The sequence below is a fragment of the Corylus avellana genome, chromosome ca9, assembly GCF_901000735.1.
Source record: "Corylus avellana chromosome ca9, CavTom2PMs-1.0".
In the NCBI taxonomy this organism is placed as follows: Eukaryota; Viridiplantae; Streptophyta; class Magnoliopsida; order Fagales; family Betulaceae; genus Corylus; species Corylus avellana.
The window spans coordinates 13,141,922-13,160,332 of NC_081549.1; positions in this window are offsets into that span (position 1 = coordinate 13,141,922).

Here is an 18,411-nt window from a genome sequence, read left to right on the forward strand (position 1 = left end):
CCAAAATTCAAAAACTCTCAATTTACACCCTCTGAACTTTCAATTTCAATCAATTTACCCAATCCGTTAGTTTTAGCCGTTAATTTCTAACGGAAATGCCAAAAAAGACCAAATTACCCTTTGATTTTCATTTTTTATTAAAAAATAAAAAAATAAAAAGAAATTATGGGTAAATTTATAATTTTTTTTTAAAAAAAATATGAGTATAAACGTCATTTTATCACTTTTAACTTTTAAAATCTAACGGGATAAATTTATTGAAATTAAAAGTTCAGGTGTGTAAATTGAGAGTTTTTGAATTTTGAGGGATCTTCTCAAAATGCGTAGTCATTCAGAAGTTTAAAGTGAAGTTTCTTCAAACATTTTTTTGTTTTTTCATTTCTCGAGAAAAGTTATTTTGTTTTACTCGGAGATAAATATTAGGAAAAACTTCACTTTACTCTCAAAACTTTCATCATTTTTGCAATGACCTCCATAAATTTTAAAAACTCTCAATTTAGTGTACCTAACTTTTAAAATGTTTACAATGTCATCTCCTTTAGGATTTTCCGTTAAATCCTAACAAAGGCCTTAGAAATTTCAAAAATCCCTTTTATATATATAATTAAGATCATTTTGTAATTTTATATATTTTACAGGGGTATAAATTGTCATTTCACCCCTTTGTCGTCTAATTTTACCTCAAACCCTATTGTGATGGGTCACATTGCAAACTTTTTAAAGTTTGATACATTGAATTGAGAAGTTTTGAACGTTAAGAGGGTGATTGCAAAAGTGATGAAAGAGTTAAGTGAAGTTTGCCCTAAATATTATTTACACAATTAAGTTATATTATTAAGTGTAAATAAAGAAAAACTTCATTTAAACTCCCGAAACTTTCATCGCATTTACAATCATTCCACTAAATTTCAAAATATCTTAATTTAATATATCAAAGTTTAAAAAGTTTGCAATGTGACCTCAACTGTTAAGGTCTGAGGTTAAATCAAACAGTAAACAGGTGAAATATCCCTTATACCATTGGAAAAATTTTAAAATTACAAACTTACCCTAATTAAATGAGTAAAAATTTTTTTTTAAAAAAAAAAAAGGAAAAAAAAATCTTTTTGAATTTTCCACTTCCTCCATTAGGTGTTCTACTAAATGTCCTTAGGGTTGCTAACTCTATTAAAAAAAAAAATTGCCCTGGAGCATGCAGCAGCTTAGAAGTCTACCTCATTGCCATGAGAGAATTTCGGTCTCCTCCTCTTGCAAGTGATAAGTGCAAATATTGCATATTTGGACCCCTTTATTTACATTAGTTAATCCTTTAGCTGTGTCGTTATTTAATATTTTGTGTTAGTTTTGTGTTTTTAGTGTTTTGTAGGTCATTAAAGAAAAACTACAGCTTTAAAGGGAAAAATGCAAAGTTTGGAAGAAAGCATGCGCATACTTTGAGAAGACCTAGATGATATGGTTAAGTCTAACCAAATCCAAGAAAATGTTAAATCGGATTAAAGATCAGATTGGATAAAATTTCGGATCGGATTCAAATTCAAATTCTGCACACGTCTTAGTATTTTGACCATAACTTTCCCCTCAAATATTAGATTGAAGTGGTTCAAATGGCATTGAAAAGCTAACTCAAAATAATATAATTCGTTGTAAAATAGGATTTTCCTAATTCGGACGGTTACTATGCCAAAATCGCCCCACAATTAAAGGACACAAATTTGGGCGAATCCTATTCCGATTTCAGACTTTTATTTTGACTGGAAGACAGACCTCCGAATTATCTAGGTTTCATAGGGCTTCTAGGACTTTCCTAAGCCTATAAATAGACTTCTTTGCATTCAAAAAATTATACACAATTCTAGAGACTAGTTTTGGAATACAATTTTGGAGACAATGTAATCCATAGCTTTTCTTTTAGTTTAGTTTTTCTTTTGTTTAGGTTTTAGTTTTATGTGGAGCTAATTCCCAACAAAGGTTGGGGGTGAAGCCTCACCGATGAAGAACATCAATACTTTCATGTAAGTCTTTATTTATCTGATTTTATTGGGTTTAATATTTCAATTGTTTTACTTATTTTCAATGTGTGGAGTGATTCTTTGATATCTTTTGTGATTCAAAGATACGCTTGATGATTTAAGATAATTTCACATAATTGATTGTTTGATTTTATTTGCCTAAAAAATTGGATATCCCTTGTAATTTGTTCTACGGATACATTTGGTGTTTCAATTAAAATTGGATATTTTTTGTAATTTACCGATACATCTGATGATTTAATTGATATTGGATTCCTTTTGTGATTTGAGCAATGAATTGATATAGGGGATGGTTTTGATTAACTGTTGAAGCATAGTTCAACATATCTAAAATTTTAATTGTGAGAACTTCAGATCAATATTGATAAACATGGAAGTATGTTGTTATGATTCGATGAGTGTGAATTCTCAAACCTTAGTCTTTTATCTCTTAGTTTATTTTAATTAGTTTATGTTTGTCTTTTAATTTCAAAAATCAAAATTCAAAACATTTTTGGAACTAGATTAGGATTTAATTAGTTTATATTTAAATTGGTCTTTCAAAAATACAATTCTCTGTGGGTTCGACCTCGCACTTGCAATCCATTAAACTACAACCGATTCGTGCACTTGCGAGTTAAATAAATTTGCACAACAAGTTTTTGGCGCCGTTGCCGGGGAATTGTTCAATTTTTGAAACCAATTTATTTCCAAATTAGTTTTATTCTTCTACTAGTTATAGTTAAGATTTTATTTTTCTGCAATTTGTTTTGTTTTATTCATGTTACTAATAAAATAAAAAATAAAATAAATAAAAAGATTTTTCTTGTTGTTTTTTGTTTTGTTTGGCTTGTTTTACAGTTTTGCCACAGCACCTTCCGCACATCAGTGCCATCGAGCGCACTCACTGCAAAGGCAGCTGCCAGCAATTCCGTAGATCTTTGCCAAAAAAAAATTATTTTTGGTCCTTTTTGTGAGTTTTTAAATTTTAGTTTTTTTTTAAAAATATATATATATATATATATATATATATAAATTGGTTAATGCTTTATGTGCTAAAAAGTGAAGGGGAAGCATGAATTTTCATTTTAATGATTTTAATGCATCTCCTAGTTATAGGACACCAGCTCGTACTAACTACCCTTAAAATTTTTACACACATGAGCCATGTTCATACTGCTCAAATCCTTATCATAGTTCTAGTAATTGTCCACACTGGGGACAAGTTTCTGATTTTTCATATGAGCAAATGAATACTAATATCTCCACCCCGGAGTTTGAATCAAATTCCAATTTTTACACCCCGGGATGGAATAATCAATCTGATTTCTCAGGATCAGCTCAGGCTACATGAAATTATGTTCACCAATTTGATGAATTGCACAATTCAAAATATCTGCAGTTCGATCATCAAGCTCAACCTTATGTTTATCAGTCTACCACTCAAGTGCCACAGCCTGCACCACAGTCATCATTGGAAGACATGATGAAAGCATTCATGCAATCAATGGATAAGAACATACAAGATATGAAGAATATTACCATAAGCAATTCCCAAGATATACAAAACCTAAAAGATTTCACCAATCAAGCTGTCTAGGAGATGAGGAATTCCAACATGGCTAATGGCAGAGACATACAAGAACTTAAGCAGGCCATAACCAAGATAGAAGAAGAGCTTCAAAGTCAGCTGATAGCTGAAAGGCACTACATGATTGATGAGGATGATTCCGAAAATTCTTATCATGAGCATGCCGAAGTCACCATCATACTTGAGAGTGAGGAAATTGTGGATAACAAAGAGGAGGAAGAGAAAGAGGAGCAAGTTGAGCACCTTGAGTAAGTTGAGCACCATGAGAATAGTGAGCCCTAATGGATCCTAATTTGCCCAGTGACATGAAAGTCAGTACTGAAGCTCCTGCCTGCATCACTGTCCCTCTTGAGACACATCAGGAGCCCAAAGCTTCATCACTTGAATGTCTCAAAGAGTCATCTTATGTCAAAATACTCAAAGACTTGTGCACACAATCACACAAATCTAGGAACCACTTTCCTAAAAAGATCCTTCGAAGCAAACAATTCTACATAAGATGGCAAAATATCCTTCCAAAGGGGTATGAAGTTTTGAAGAAGAAGGAGTGGAAGGGATTGGTTGGACATCCGCATGATAGGAGGAAGCGCTGTAAAGTTTTCTCCTCCAGTTTATTTTCTGCACTTCACTCCACAAATTTTTTCTTTCGTTTTTCATTACATGTTATTTTTATTTGTTTTTGTTTTTAACTTCAATTAATCTTTTGATTTTTTTTTCTATAAAAAAAATTTTTTGCTGTTAGTTTTTGTTGACAGGTGTTTTGGTATTTGAGTTTGGAGGATGCCCTGTCCCTTTTTCACACCATGAGATTTCCTTACTTCCGGTAATGTATTTCTATACTACACATTGAGGGCAATGTGTAATTCAAGTTTGGAGGTATGGAAAAACACTTTGTCTATTTATTTTTGTTCTTATTTGTTTATTTTTATTTGTCATTTGTGTTAAAAAATTTGAATAAAATAAAATAAAAAATTGTGCTATGTTGTTGTCAAGTTTGAGTTAAACTGTGACTGTGGTTTGCATTTCATTAGCTTGTTTAAAGGGTTTATCACATCATTATATCATTAGGAGTCTGAGTCATTTGACTTATTTTTTGGGTAAAAGAGATTTCACTTGTTTTGAGATAAATTTTTATGAGCACATTAGCATGTTTTCTGTGAGGTATAATGTTTGAGCTTAAACTTGTTCTCTTTGAGATTTGTTAGATGACCTATTGATGAATAACCATTGGCTTGCAAGATATAAAAAATAAAAAATAAAATAAATAAATAAATAAGAGAAGGAAAAAGAAAAGAAAGATCATGTTGAATTTTTCACTGAGTAACCGGACCTCTTGCCTCATTAAGTATTGAGTGTTCGCGTCAAAAGGTGTGAAGTTCAATGTTGATTTATGATATGGCTAATCTGACTTTGTAGCCTTTTTGACTTAAGTTAATAAGCCCTTAGGGATGTTCTACATCTAGTGCCTTAAAGCCACCTGGCTTGGGAGTCATTGGCCTAACACTGGTTACATCAGTCAATTAGAAAGCTTAAGGGAGTTAGACATTGCAAAGCCTGTAAAAAAAAAAAAAATGCATATCTTGCCTTGGTTGTTTCATTTGATAGAGATTTTTACAAATTTTATGGAACTTGTCTTGAGTTTAAACTGAAAGTTTCATGATTGTATGCTAATTATACTTTTCAGAACATATAATGTCTAAATTGTCAATTTATGAGTGAATTGATTTTGGATTTCCTATTGACTGTGATGATGGTGTTTGTCTTTTTAAGCTTGCTCATGAATAAGAACCATGGTTTGTGTGAAACTTATTTCTTGTTAAACAACATAGTGCACAATGTTTGTGGGTATCATTCCTGTTAATCCCTCACGAGACCTCACGAGACTTCACTCGTTCACTAGGAATGCCTAGGGGTTTAAAAGGCTTGTTGTATACGCTAAATACAATCGTCTCTTCCACGAAAAAGGATTTATGTTTTTTACTTTCATTTTATTTTTTTTTCGTTTTGTTTTGCTAAGGGACTAGCAAAATGTAAGTTTGGAAGTGTTTGATAAGTGCCAAATATTGCATATTTGGACCCCTTTATTTATATTAGTTAATCCTTTAGTTGTATCGTTATTTAATATTTTGTGTTAGTTTTTTGTTTTAAGTGTTTTGTAGGTCATTAAAGAAAAACTACAGCTAGGAAAAATGTAAAGTTTGGAAGAAAGCATACTTTGAAAAGACCTAGATGATGTGGTTAAGTCTAACCAGATCCAAGAAAAGGTTAAATCGGATTAAAGATCAGATTGGATAAAATTTCGGATCGGATTCAAATTTAGATTTTATACATGTCTTAGTCTTTTAACTATAACTTTCCGCTCAAATATCGAATTGAAGTGATTCAAACGGCATTGGAAAGCTAACTCAAAATAATACAATTCGTTGTGAAATAGAATTTTCCTAATTCGGACAGTTACTGTGCCAAAATCGCCCCGCAATTAAAGGACACAAATTTGGATGAATCCTATTCCGATTTCAGACTTCTATTTTCATTGGGAGACAAACCTCCGAATTATCTAGGTTTAATAGGGCTTCTAGGACTTTCCTAAGCCTAGAAATAGACTTCTTTGCATTCAAGATAATATACACAATTCCAGATACTAGTTTTGAGATACAATTTTTGAGACAGAATGTAATCCACAGCTTTTCTTTTAGTTTAGTTTTTCTTTAGTTTAAGTTTTATTTTTATATGGAGCTAATTCACAACTAAGGTTGGGGATGAAGCCTCACCGATGAAGAACATCAATACTTTCATGTAAGTCTTTATTTATCTGATTTTATTGGGTTTAATATTTCAATTGTTTTACTTATTTTCAATGTGTGAAGTGATTCTTGGATATCTTTTGTGATTCAAGGATACACTTGATGATTTAAGATAATTTCACATAATTGATTGCTTGATTTTATTTGCCTAAATAATTGGATATCTCTTGTGATTTGTTCTAAGGAAACATTTGGTGTTTCAATTAAAATTGGATATCTTTTGTGATTTACGGATACATCTATGATTTAATTGATATTGGATTCCTTTTGTGATTTGAGCAATGAATGGATATAGGGGATGGTTTTGATTAACTGTTGAAGCATAGTGAAACGTATCTAAGATTTTAATTGTAAGAACTTCAAATTAATATTGATAAACATGGAAGTATGTTGTTATGATTCGATGAGTGTGAATTTCCAAACCTTAGTCTTTTATCTCTTAGTTTATTTTAATTAGTTTATGTTTGTCTTTTAATTTCAAAAATCAAAATTCAAAACCTTTTTGGAACTAGATTATGATTTAATTAGTTTAGATTTAAATTGCTCTTTCAAAAATACAATTCTCTGTGGGTTCAACCTCGCACTTGCAATCCATTAAATTATAATCGATTTGTGCATTTGCGAGTTAAATAAATTTGCACAACAGCAAGTTCTTTCAAAATCAACTTTGACACTGCAATTAGAGATCAGTTCTCTGCCCAAGCTGTGATATGTAGAGACTCTACTGGCCACATTATCAAAGTAATTTCCCAAATTAGCCCTCCCTGTAACCCCAATTTCGGAGAAGTCTTGGTAGCTCTACTTGCTGTCTCCTTGGCAGCCTCTCTGAAGCTCAAGAATTTCACTTTAGAAGGGGAGTCTTTGGTAGTGATTATGGCCTTACAACACCCCTCCATTGTTCAAGATTGGCAGATTGAGAGAGTTATTGTTGACTCCATATCTCTTATCATAGCTTTTTCCAAAATATATAATTGTGTTTTCACAGATACGAGAATAACGTCAAATTAATGACTCAAGGATAAAGAGGTAGAGTATAAGTAGCAGTATCGTTAACCTTGATTTTGCCACGAAATATTTCATGTAACGATCATAAGTCAACGTTAAGTAAGCCAAAATGATTAATTGTTTAATCAAAAATATTTATTGGAGTGCAGTCACAATTATTTAGTGGAATTAATTGTGATTAAAATATTGTTGCATAATAAATGTCAGAAAGACATAGTTACGAACACGTTTAGGCAATAATATTTTTCTCTTTAGGTTCATCACCAAGTTGTTGTAATTTAACTATAATAAGGCTTTATTATTTGTTGGGCTAAATGTTTTATTTATTTAAAACATGAGTTAGAGAGTAATAATGCAATTGAAGTTGAGATGAAATCTAGAAGTCTAATGGGCATGGTGGAATGCATAAGGCCAGGGAAAATTCCCTGGTCCTATGCATTAGAGGTTGGAAAAGGGCATAGGATGCAACCCAGGCCCAATCCCCTAGGCTAGAGGGCACATGGACCAGGGAAATGTTATCCCTGGCCCATGCGACATGTAGCATGGACGGCTAGGGCTCCAATGGAGAAGGGCCTAAGATGAAACCCACGCCCAGTCCCTTGGGCTAGGGGGCACATGGACCAGGGAGATATTCTCTCTTGCCTATGCGGCATGTAGCATGGAGGCTAGGGCAAAGCCGTCCATGCTACTTTTTGTACTCTTTGGAGTACTTCTTTAACTCCTTATCCCACATTGATTAAAATTAAAGCTCTGCTCCCCTTTTTAGCCTATAAATAGAGAAAATTCTGAGCTCTCAAATCATCCCATCAAGTTCTCTTGATAATTAATTTTTAGAAACTCTCTGAGAATTAATAGTTTTTGTGTTAACTCACGACAGAATTTTAAGATTTGAAGAGCCAAGTAAGAGCCCACAATCTCTTTGTTATTATCAATCATTGGTGAGAAGATTCCTGAGATCTGTCATGTTTTTGAAGAAAGAATAATTTGTTTTTCATATTCTTGAACATAAAAAAAAAATAATAATAAATAAATAAATAAATAAATAAAAACTTGTTCTTCGTATTATTGAATAAGGAAGAATGTGTTCTTGGAGAAACAAAAAGAATTTTGCCCAAAGCCAAGTGTGGTCGTTGGTATCTAAGTAAGTGTTATTCGTAGTAGTGATGGGCATGAGAATTTTATTTTTTCCCTACGCGTGATTTGTAATCCTATTCACAGTATAATCTTCATGTTAATTGGACCTTAAATGATGCAGCGTAGAATTGTGATAGACAAGATAAAACAACAAGTAAAAGGGATAAATATTCTTAAGATTGTGAGACTATCAACAAATCAGAGAAATCTTCTATAAACAATAGATACTATCTAGGGTTTAAAGGAAAATAATGAAGAAACTCAAGTATTATTATTGAAGAAAACCAAATAATAATCATAAACTGCGTTCTTAGGGCTATAAAACATGTATTTATAGATCCCTAAGACCTAAGCCTAAAGGAAATACGACTTAAGGTCGGATTTGTAAACCTACGAAGGGTGTCCAAACAGAACATACCCCGTGTCCGGACACGTAAACAAACGTGCATAAAAATAACATAGAACCGTCTGGACGGCTAGAAGGCCTGTCCGGACGAGAACTTCCGCAACTCCAAAACGCAACCATGTCCGGACAGATAAAGACCCTGTCCAGACAGGGCTTCCAGTAACCTCCTCTCCGCGGCAATGTTCGGATACATAGAACCTCCTATACGGACACCATTTCCAGAAACTCGAATTTACCCCCCATGTCCGGACACGAATGTCTGGTCTGGACCTTGCGATCGTGTTCTGAACCCTTGGGGCCCCTGTATGGTCACATCTGCGTGAGTTCTCCTCATGAAGTCCCAAGCATTGCTATCTACATCATCCTCCCCAAGTTAGAGAGAATTTGCCCTCGAATTCGCATCCTCATCTAAAGAATCCCCTGTGAATGGTACAAGGTGCTTGATATTAAAGACATAAGACGTCTTGATCTGGCTAGGTAGCTTCAACCGGTAGGCATTCGAATTGATCTTTTCTATAATTTCTACTGATCCAATCTTGCGGGCAGCCAGCTTGTTGTATTCTTCCACCGGGAATCTATCTTTTGTCAGCATGTCCACACAAAATCCCCCTCTTCGAACTCTAGGGCCCGTCGCTTCTTGTCCGCATCTGCCTTCTACTTTGTCTTTGACTCTTGCAGGTTCTTAATGGTCAACTTGTGGCACTTCTATATTTGTGCAATTAGGTCTTCAGCTTTTGCATGTGTTCGCCTTAAATTAGGAATATGCGCCAAATCCAATGGGGCACAAGGATTAGTCCCATAGATGATAGTGAATGGGCTAAGGCCGGTGCTCCAATTGGTTGAATGGTTGAAAGCGAACTCGGCTTGGAACAATTTCTGATCCCATGACTTGAGGTGTTTCCCCACCAAGCTCCAAAGTAGGGCTTCTAATTATCAGTTAATGATCTATGTTTGCATGTTCGTCTGTGGATGGTAAACGCTGCTGAAATTGAGCTTTGTGCACGACAATTACCACAAACACCGCCAAAAGTGGCTGAGGAATCTCGTGTCGCGGTCGGAGACTATGGACAATGGTAGCCCATGGAGGCGGTAGACCTCTCGGAACTACAATTGTACCACATTCACCTCATTTGCAATCTTCTTGCAAGCAATGAAATGCGCCATCTTAGAGAATCTATCAATAACCACAAAGATGGAGTCATTACCCTTTTGGGTCCTTGGTAAGCTGTTGTGAGTTTCAATGTTAGTCGCAAGTGCACGAGTCGTTTGCAATATAGATTTTGCAAGTGCGAGGTTGAATCTATAGGAAACTATGTTGTGAAAATTAATTTCCATCTAAATCAATTATATTTTAACCTAGTTCCAAAAATTGAGTGATTGAAAATAAGCAAACATAAACTGAAACAAAATAAAATAGTAAAATGATAAAATACTAAGGTTTTTGGAATTAGCCCTCACAACTCATAGCAATAACTTTCATGTTCATCAATATTTTTTAAAGTTTCCAACAACACATTTTATGTATGTTCTATTTTCACAAAATAAATTAATCTAATCATCTAGAGTATCCGTTCTTTGTACAAAACACAAAGGATACCCGATTTAATTTAAATCATCCAATGTATCCATGCTTTGCACAAGTTATAAGGGATATCCAACTTAAATCAAATAATCCGATGATCCGTTAAACAAATGACAATGGATATCCAATATTTAAACAAATAAACCAAGCAATCAATTAAGAGTAATCAACAATTAATTGAATATAAACAGAAGAATTGGAAAATCATATAATTGAAAAAATATCAATTTACGAGGCTTTATCCTCACCTTAATTGAAAGTTTAGCCTCTCATAAAATTGAAAGAAAATACAATAAAATGGAATCTCTTGAAGCTTAAAAGCTCACAAAGAGAAAATTCAAATCGAAAGCTACCACAAACTAAAAAACCCTAACCTTTTTGCTTCTCTTCTCTCAAAAATCGTCCCTAGCCGCCTCTGTTTTTCTTCTTATTTTTTCTTTTTCTTTTTCTTTCTGCCCTATGCGGGGCACCCCGCTTGTTCCTTTTTTTTTTTTTGCAGCGCACCTTTTGTAAAAGGGTCAAACAAACCCTCTTGTTTTTTTACTCTGCAGCCCACGTCCTCTTTGGTTCTTCTTTGGAAATTTCTGCTTGAATTTCCTTAAATTCCGGATGGAGAGATTTATTTCCTTGCTACTTAAAAGGCCTTTTTCCTGCATGTCTGAGTGCTTTGTTCTTCCTATTGTGAAATTTGTTGAACAACACGCATGGGACCCACGGGCATGAGTTTTCTTTTATTTTGTCTTCTTGTGCCATTTTTTCTCTTTCTTTTCTCACGTGTTGCACTTTTGCTCTCTTTTGAGTTTTTGTTTTGGCTTGGCTTTTTTTTTTTTTTTTTTTAAAAAAAATTTCTTTTCATTCTTCAAAATGATTCCAGCTTTTGCATTTTTTTCACATTAAATCTGCAATTTTCCCTTAACAATCTACAAAACACTAAAATCATAGAACTAATACAAAACATCATAACATAATAAAGCTAAAGGCTTAACAAATACAAATTAAGAGGTTCAAATATACAATATTTAGGACTCATCATAAGCCCAACACAAAGTCCATGCTCACGTTGGTCTATAGCCCTTCCGAAATAGGAAAGGGCATATACAACCCGGCGTTAGTAGTCGACTCCTTAGACACTTTACATACTCAGCAACTCTTCACAAGTTTGTCCACTTCTTTTCGCATGCGGGGCCAATAGAATTGGTCCGCCACTAATTGTAGTGTTTCATCCCACCCTATGTGACCTTCATTATAGCACTCGCGGATAATCTTCAATCGTAGACTACCTTCGAGAATGCATAGTTGAGTGTTGTGTCAAATACCCACCTAAATTACTAGGCAAATACTTGGTACGTTTTAGGTGCAAGTGCACAAGATCAAACAATAGTATAGTAGGCAAATACGAGATCATTCCCACGATTATTGGTAAATTATGTTTAGAAGTAATTTCATATTTAATTAACAGATAAAACTCAATTGTTACGATTGAATTAAAATAAAAGATAAAATAAAACTAAAAAAGATTAGGATTTTGATATCCACTACTAATCAAACTAATTAAGATAATAATATGCCAATGCGCCAATCATAAGTGTATATTTAATGTTTGCCAACCTAAGGGCATGGATGTATACTCCTTAAACTATAAATTTTCCTAAGCAACGAGTTAGACATGGGTGTATACTCTAACTCTTTTCTTTCTTAAAAGATTTAGCATAAGTGTATACTAAGTTGTTCTCTAAAAAAGCATAAATCTATAGAATCGACAAACACATGGAACCTAAGGCATGGGTATATAAACCCAAGAACTCGGCGTGAGATTCTTTTGTTACTCTATTAAACCAGGACTCGGTCATTCAAATTGATTTAATTAACTAATCAATACCACATGCATATGTTGATTAGGCAAACACATATGAGGAATTCAAGAAAACATGAATTAATCAAGTTAAATACACCAAAATATAATTGTAGCAAAGGGCATATTGAAATTCTAAATAGACATGACTAGGTCTTTAATCTAGTCTCAATTAAAATATAAACTACATAACAAAATAAAATGTGGTTTTAGGGCAGTATGTGTAAAATACCCCTAGGACTTACTAACTCGAGTCAAAAGGGTTACGAAACCAAACTAACCATGATATTAACGAAATCAAAATTATTTACCTTTTGACGTGAACACTCAATGCTTTGAGGCAAAAAGTCCAGTTACTTAGTGAAAAGCTTATCAATGATCATTTTTCTCTTTCTTTTTTTCAAATTTTTTTTATTATATATATATATATATGCCAAAGTATCTATCTAATAAATCATTCAGTTTTACCTAAAATATAGAAACACACACATCAGACTTTCATGCCATACCCCACAAATTATGTGCTAATATGCTTGTGTAAGATCATATCAAACATGTGAATTCTCAACTATCAAAAGCAAGTAACCAAACTAAAAAACTCTATTATTAGATCATGTGTTCAAAATTTTAAGCTCACTAATGAAATCAAATCATAATTTTTAAGATCGACCAAAATTGTAAGACAAACTGAACATGCATTTTTTTTCGAAAATATAGGAACAAAGTGTGTGTAAAGTGTCTCCCATACCCCCAAACTTAAATTACACATTGTCCCCAATGTGTCTATAACATGAAAATAATTTACCCGGGATATGGACAAAACTATCTGGAATAGCATGGCTCATAGCACACCCCCACACTTGAATTGAAGCACTTGTCCCCGGGAGATGAGAAAACTGGTTGGACAAAGGTATGTCTCGTAGCATACTTCCAAACTTGAATGTAGGAACACTTGTCCCTAGAATAAATAAATGAAACTCCAACCAAATACCAGCCAAGTGCAACACATTGTTGTATAAAAATAAGCAAAGAATTTGAATTAGACAACAATAAAAAACTGAAACCTGTAAGGAGATCATGTACCCTAGCCTGATGGAGGACTCAAATGCATAGAGCAAGCGTTGTATGGAATGATGGCTAAATTCTGAGATTGATGACCCTGCATTAAAAAAAAAATAAAAAAATAAAACCAATTAGATTTGGAATTTACAGCAGCTTCAGTACTGCTGGATGGAGGAGCGCTCGATCGTAGGGGACAAGCGGTCGATCGTGGTGGTACGCTTGATTCCTCTGGTTGGGTGCTCTGTCGCATTGCTGTAGACTAGAAATACAACAGCTTAGTACTGCTGTCTGGCAATGGTGCGGTCGATCGCTGAGGACTTGCACTCAATCGCACTGCCGCATGGTAGCTCAAAGTTGCGGACAAAAAATAGAGAAAAATTAAAAACAAAATAAAATAAATAAATAAAAAATAAAAATATTAAAAACTAACATAATGTAAAAACAGAAACAGAAAAATAAATGAAAAATAAAAGAAAACAAAAAACAAAAAATAAAAATAACAAAAAATAAAAAATAAAAACAAAATTGAAATCAGCAGCTTCAGTACTGCTGTCTGGCTGTGCGCTCGATCACAGTGTACTTGCGCTCGACCTCCCTGGAATGGGCGCCCGAGCATACTGTCGCAAAATATAAGCATATAGGGCTTACATGCAGCAATGCGCTCGATCGCACTGCTGCAAATTAAATCAGATTTGCAGATAGAAACAGAGACGAAAGACAAAACATAAAAACTAAATAAAAATAAACAGAAACATAAAACAAACAAAATTAAAAACTAAACAAAACAGAGAAAAAATAAAAAATAAATAAAAGAAACTAAATTAAATTAAAGGAAAAATTTTTAGACATAATTTAACACAATCCCCCTGCAACGGCGCCAAAAACTTGTTGTGCCAAATACCTACATAAATTAATAGGCAAATACTTGGTACGTTTTACTGGCAAGTGCACAAGATCAAACAATAGTATAGCAGACAAATACAAGATCATTCCCACGAGAATTGGTAAATTATGTTTAGAAGTAATTTCCTATTTAATTAACAGATAAAACTCAATTGTCACGATTGAATTAAAATAAAAAATAAACTAAAACTAAAAAAGATTAGGGTTTTGATATCCACTACTAATCAGAGTAATTAAGATAATAATATGCCAATGCGCCAATCATACTAGTATATTGAATGTTTGCCAACCTAAGGGCATGAGTGTATACTCCTTAAGCTATATATTTTCCTAAGCAACGAGTTAGGTATGAATGTATACTCTAACTCTTTTCTTTCTTAAAGAATTTAGCATGGGTGTATACTAAGTTGTTCTCTAAGAAAGCATAAATCTATAGAATCGACAAACACACAGAACCTAAGGCATGGGTGTATACTCCCGGTTTTTCATGTTGATTAACCCAAGAACTCGGCGTAAGATTCTTTTGTTACTCTATTAAACCTAGGACTCGATCATCCAAATTGATTTAATTAACTAATCCATACCACATGCATATGTTGATCAGGCAAACACATATGATGAATTCAAGAAAACAGGAATTAATCAAGTTAAATACACCAAAATATAATTGTAGCAAATGCGTCAATATTGAAATCCTAAATAGACATGACTAGGCTTCAATCTAGCCCCAATTAAAATATAAATTACATAACAAATAAAAGGTGGAAGAGAAGAAAGACCCAAACTCCTCTTGATCTAGCTTTCAGTTCCTTTCCAAAGCTTGTGCCACTTTCTCCACACACTTTCCTAGAAGCTAAAAGGTCTATTTATAGGCCTAAACAAATCCTAGAACCCTTAGTAAACATAGAAAATTTGTAGGGTTTAGTCATATTACAAATGGGACTTGGAATACCCTAATATGGAAGGAAAGGGAATTTTGGCCGCAGTTGACTGTTCTCCAGCGCACGAGTGCGATCGATCGCAGCCCGTGTGCACTTGATCGCAGGACTACGATCGATCTCTGGTGTTGGGCACTCGATCGCAGGTGTGATTGAGGTTGTTGCTTGTGCGCACGAGTGCACGCCTTGCACTCGTCTGGTCCTTTTGCTTGTAGTGCACTCGATTGTAGGTCCCCTGCGATCGATCGCACTACCAGAGCCTCTAGCTTTTCTCAAATTTGCTCTTTAAGCCGGATACGTCCAGAATTGCTTCATTTTCTTTAAAAAGCCTACAAAAACATAGAAACGACATAAAAGAAATAAAATGGTATAAACTAACAAAACTAAGGAATTAACAAATATAAGCTAAGGGATAAAATATGAATATTTTTGGCACTTGACATTGAGTGGCTTTGAATAGGAACCCATTATATAGCCCGAAGTCTTCCCGCACTCCCGATGACACATCCTCAACAATTCAACCAAAAAATGGATCAATAGACAAAGAATCTTCTAAAAATTCAAAACCTAATACCTCCAAATTCATGGTGGTCAATAGTGATGTTTTTCGACTAAGGGCGTCGGCCACTTTGTTCAATGCTCCCGACATGTGTTTGATGGTGAAGGAGAATTGTTGTACAAAGGCGGCCCATTTAGCATGCCGAGATGACAGCTTATCTTGACTACTGAGATGTTTCAATGCTTCGTGGTTTGAGTACAAAATGAAGTCGTTGTAGGCGAGGTTTGAACTCCAATATTTCAGTGATTGCACTAATGCATAGAACTCAATATCATAAGTGTTATAGTTGAGTTGTTCGCTCTTCGATTTCTTATTGAAATAGGCCACCAGTTTGCCCCTTTGGCTGAGTACCGCTCCAATGCCTACCTTTGCTGCATCACAATGCAACTGAAAAGGTAAGTCAAAGTCTGGAAGGATTAGTAATGGAGCTGTGGTCAATTTGACTTTGATCAACTCGAAGGCAGTAGTGGCTGCTACACTCCACGAGAATTTTCCTGTGTTCACACACTCCATAATTGGCGCCAATATGGTGCTAAAATTTTGAATAAAGCACTGATAAAAAGATACCAACCCATGGAAGCTGCGTACCTCATGTAGCATTGTGGGAAGAGGCCAATCTAGGACCGCTGCTACCTTCAACTCATCCACCGCTAAACCATCTTTGGACACCACACATCCAAGGAAAATGACTGAGTCGGTCATGAAGGAACACTTAGCCGAGGCTGCATAAAATTTCTCCCTACGCAAAACATGTAGTACCTCCCGTACATGTTGAATGTGTTCCTCAGGGGTGGAGCTATGTATAAGGATGTCGTCAAAGTAGACGACTACAAACTTCCTAATGAATGGACGGAACGCCTGATTCATAACCCTCATGAAGGTGCTAGGAGCATTAAATAACCCGAACGGCATCACCAACCATTCGTAGAGTCCTTCTCATGTCTTAAACGCGGTCTTCCATTCATCACAAACTCGTACCCTAATTTGATGGTACCCACTCTTCAAGTTGAGTTTGGTGAATATCGTTGTCCCACTCAATTGATCCAATAAGTCATCCAATCGAGGAATAGAAAATATGTACCTTACTGTGATCTTATTGATGGCGCGATTGTCGACACACATCCTCCATGATTCGTCCTTCTTGGGCGTAAGCAAAGCTAGAACTGAACATGGGTTTAAGCTCTCCCGAATATGCTCTTTGGATAGTAGTCCATCTACTTGTCGTCTCAACTCTTCGTGCTCCTTATGGCTCATGCGGTAGTGTGGTCTATTGGGTAGACTAGACCCGGGCACCAAGTTGATTTGGTGTTGAATGACACTAAGAGGCGGTAGCTCTTCGGGTAATTCGCTCGGGAACACATCGGCAAATTCCTCTACCAACTCCTTAATTGTTTTCAGTACCACCCTCGTGGTAGTGCACTCATTCTCATATAGCATATACACCTGATCAGAGTCAAGCATCTCCTTGATGAACTCCCGTCTTGCCAAGAGGGTTTGGGCCGCCTCTTTAAGAGGTTTTGGTCCATCTCCCGGGCTCGGTAGGAGTGTTAGCTTTACATTATCAACAAAAAAGCTATAGGTGTTTTTCCTTTCGTCATGGCGAGCATTTCTATCATATTGCCATGGCTTCCCTAGCAATAAGTGGCATGCGTCCATTGCAACCACATCACACCATGTTTTGTCCTTATACTTAGACCCAATTGAAAAGGTCAAAAGGAAACATTTAGATACTATTACTTCGTTTCCTTCTTGAGCCACTTCAAGCAGTATGGTGTAGGGTGTTTCTATGTGTTGAGGCCCAACTTCTGGACAGCTTCCTCCGCTACCACATTCACGCAAGTACCCCCATCAATGACGGGCTTACATACTTTACCCCCGATAGTGCATGTTGAGTGGAAAAGATTGTGGCATTGCCCATTGTCACCTTCCGCTTTCCGAGGTGTAAAAAAATTCCTTCTCACCATCAAGAAAGGACCATCATCTCCGGTAACAAATTTATGGGTGTCAATGTGGGCGGTTAAAAATCGTCCGCTAACCACTAACCACTATAGCGCACTACAAAAAATATGCAGTTTATTGATGCGGCAAACAATAACTTATATTTGCCACGTTAATAAATTTTGACGTGTCTAGTTAGACACGTCAAAATTTTTTGACATGTTAAAGTCACGTGTCAAAATTTACAATTAATTATAATTATAATTAGGTATTAACTCATAACAAAAATATGTATTAAAAAAAATAATGTAGTGAATTAATTTTAATGGGCATGAAAAATTAATTTTAACTGGATAGAAAAATTAATTTTATCATATTAGTATAAATTGGTATATATATATATATAATCACACTATTATTGTATGCCAATTAATTAATATAATCAACCATTTCATTAATATTAGGGGAAAGTCCACATAACCCCCTCAAACTACCATTCAATAGACAATGTTCCCTCCCAAACTTTCAATTGTGACAATGTACCCCCAAACTACCAAAAATTGTCAATGTTCCCCCCAATGACGAAATTACCCTTAGTAAAATTACAAAGAAAAAAAAAAAACTAAAA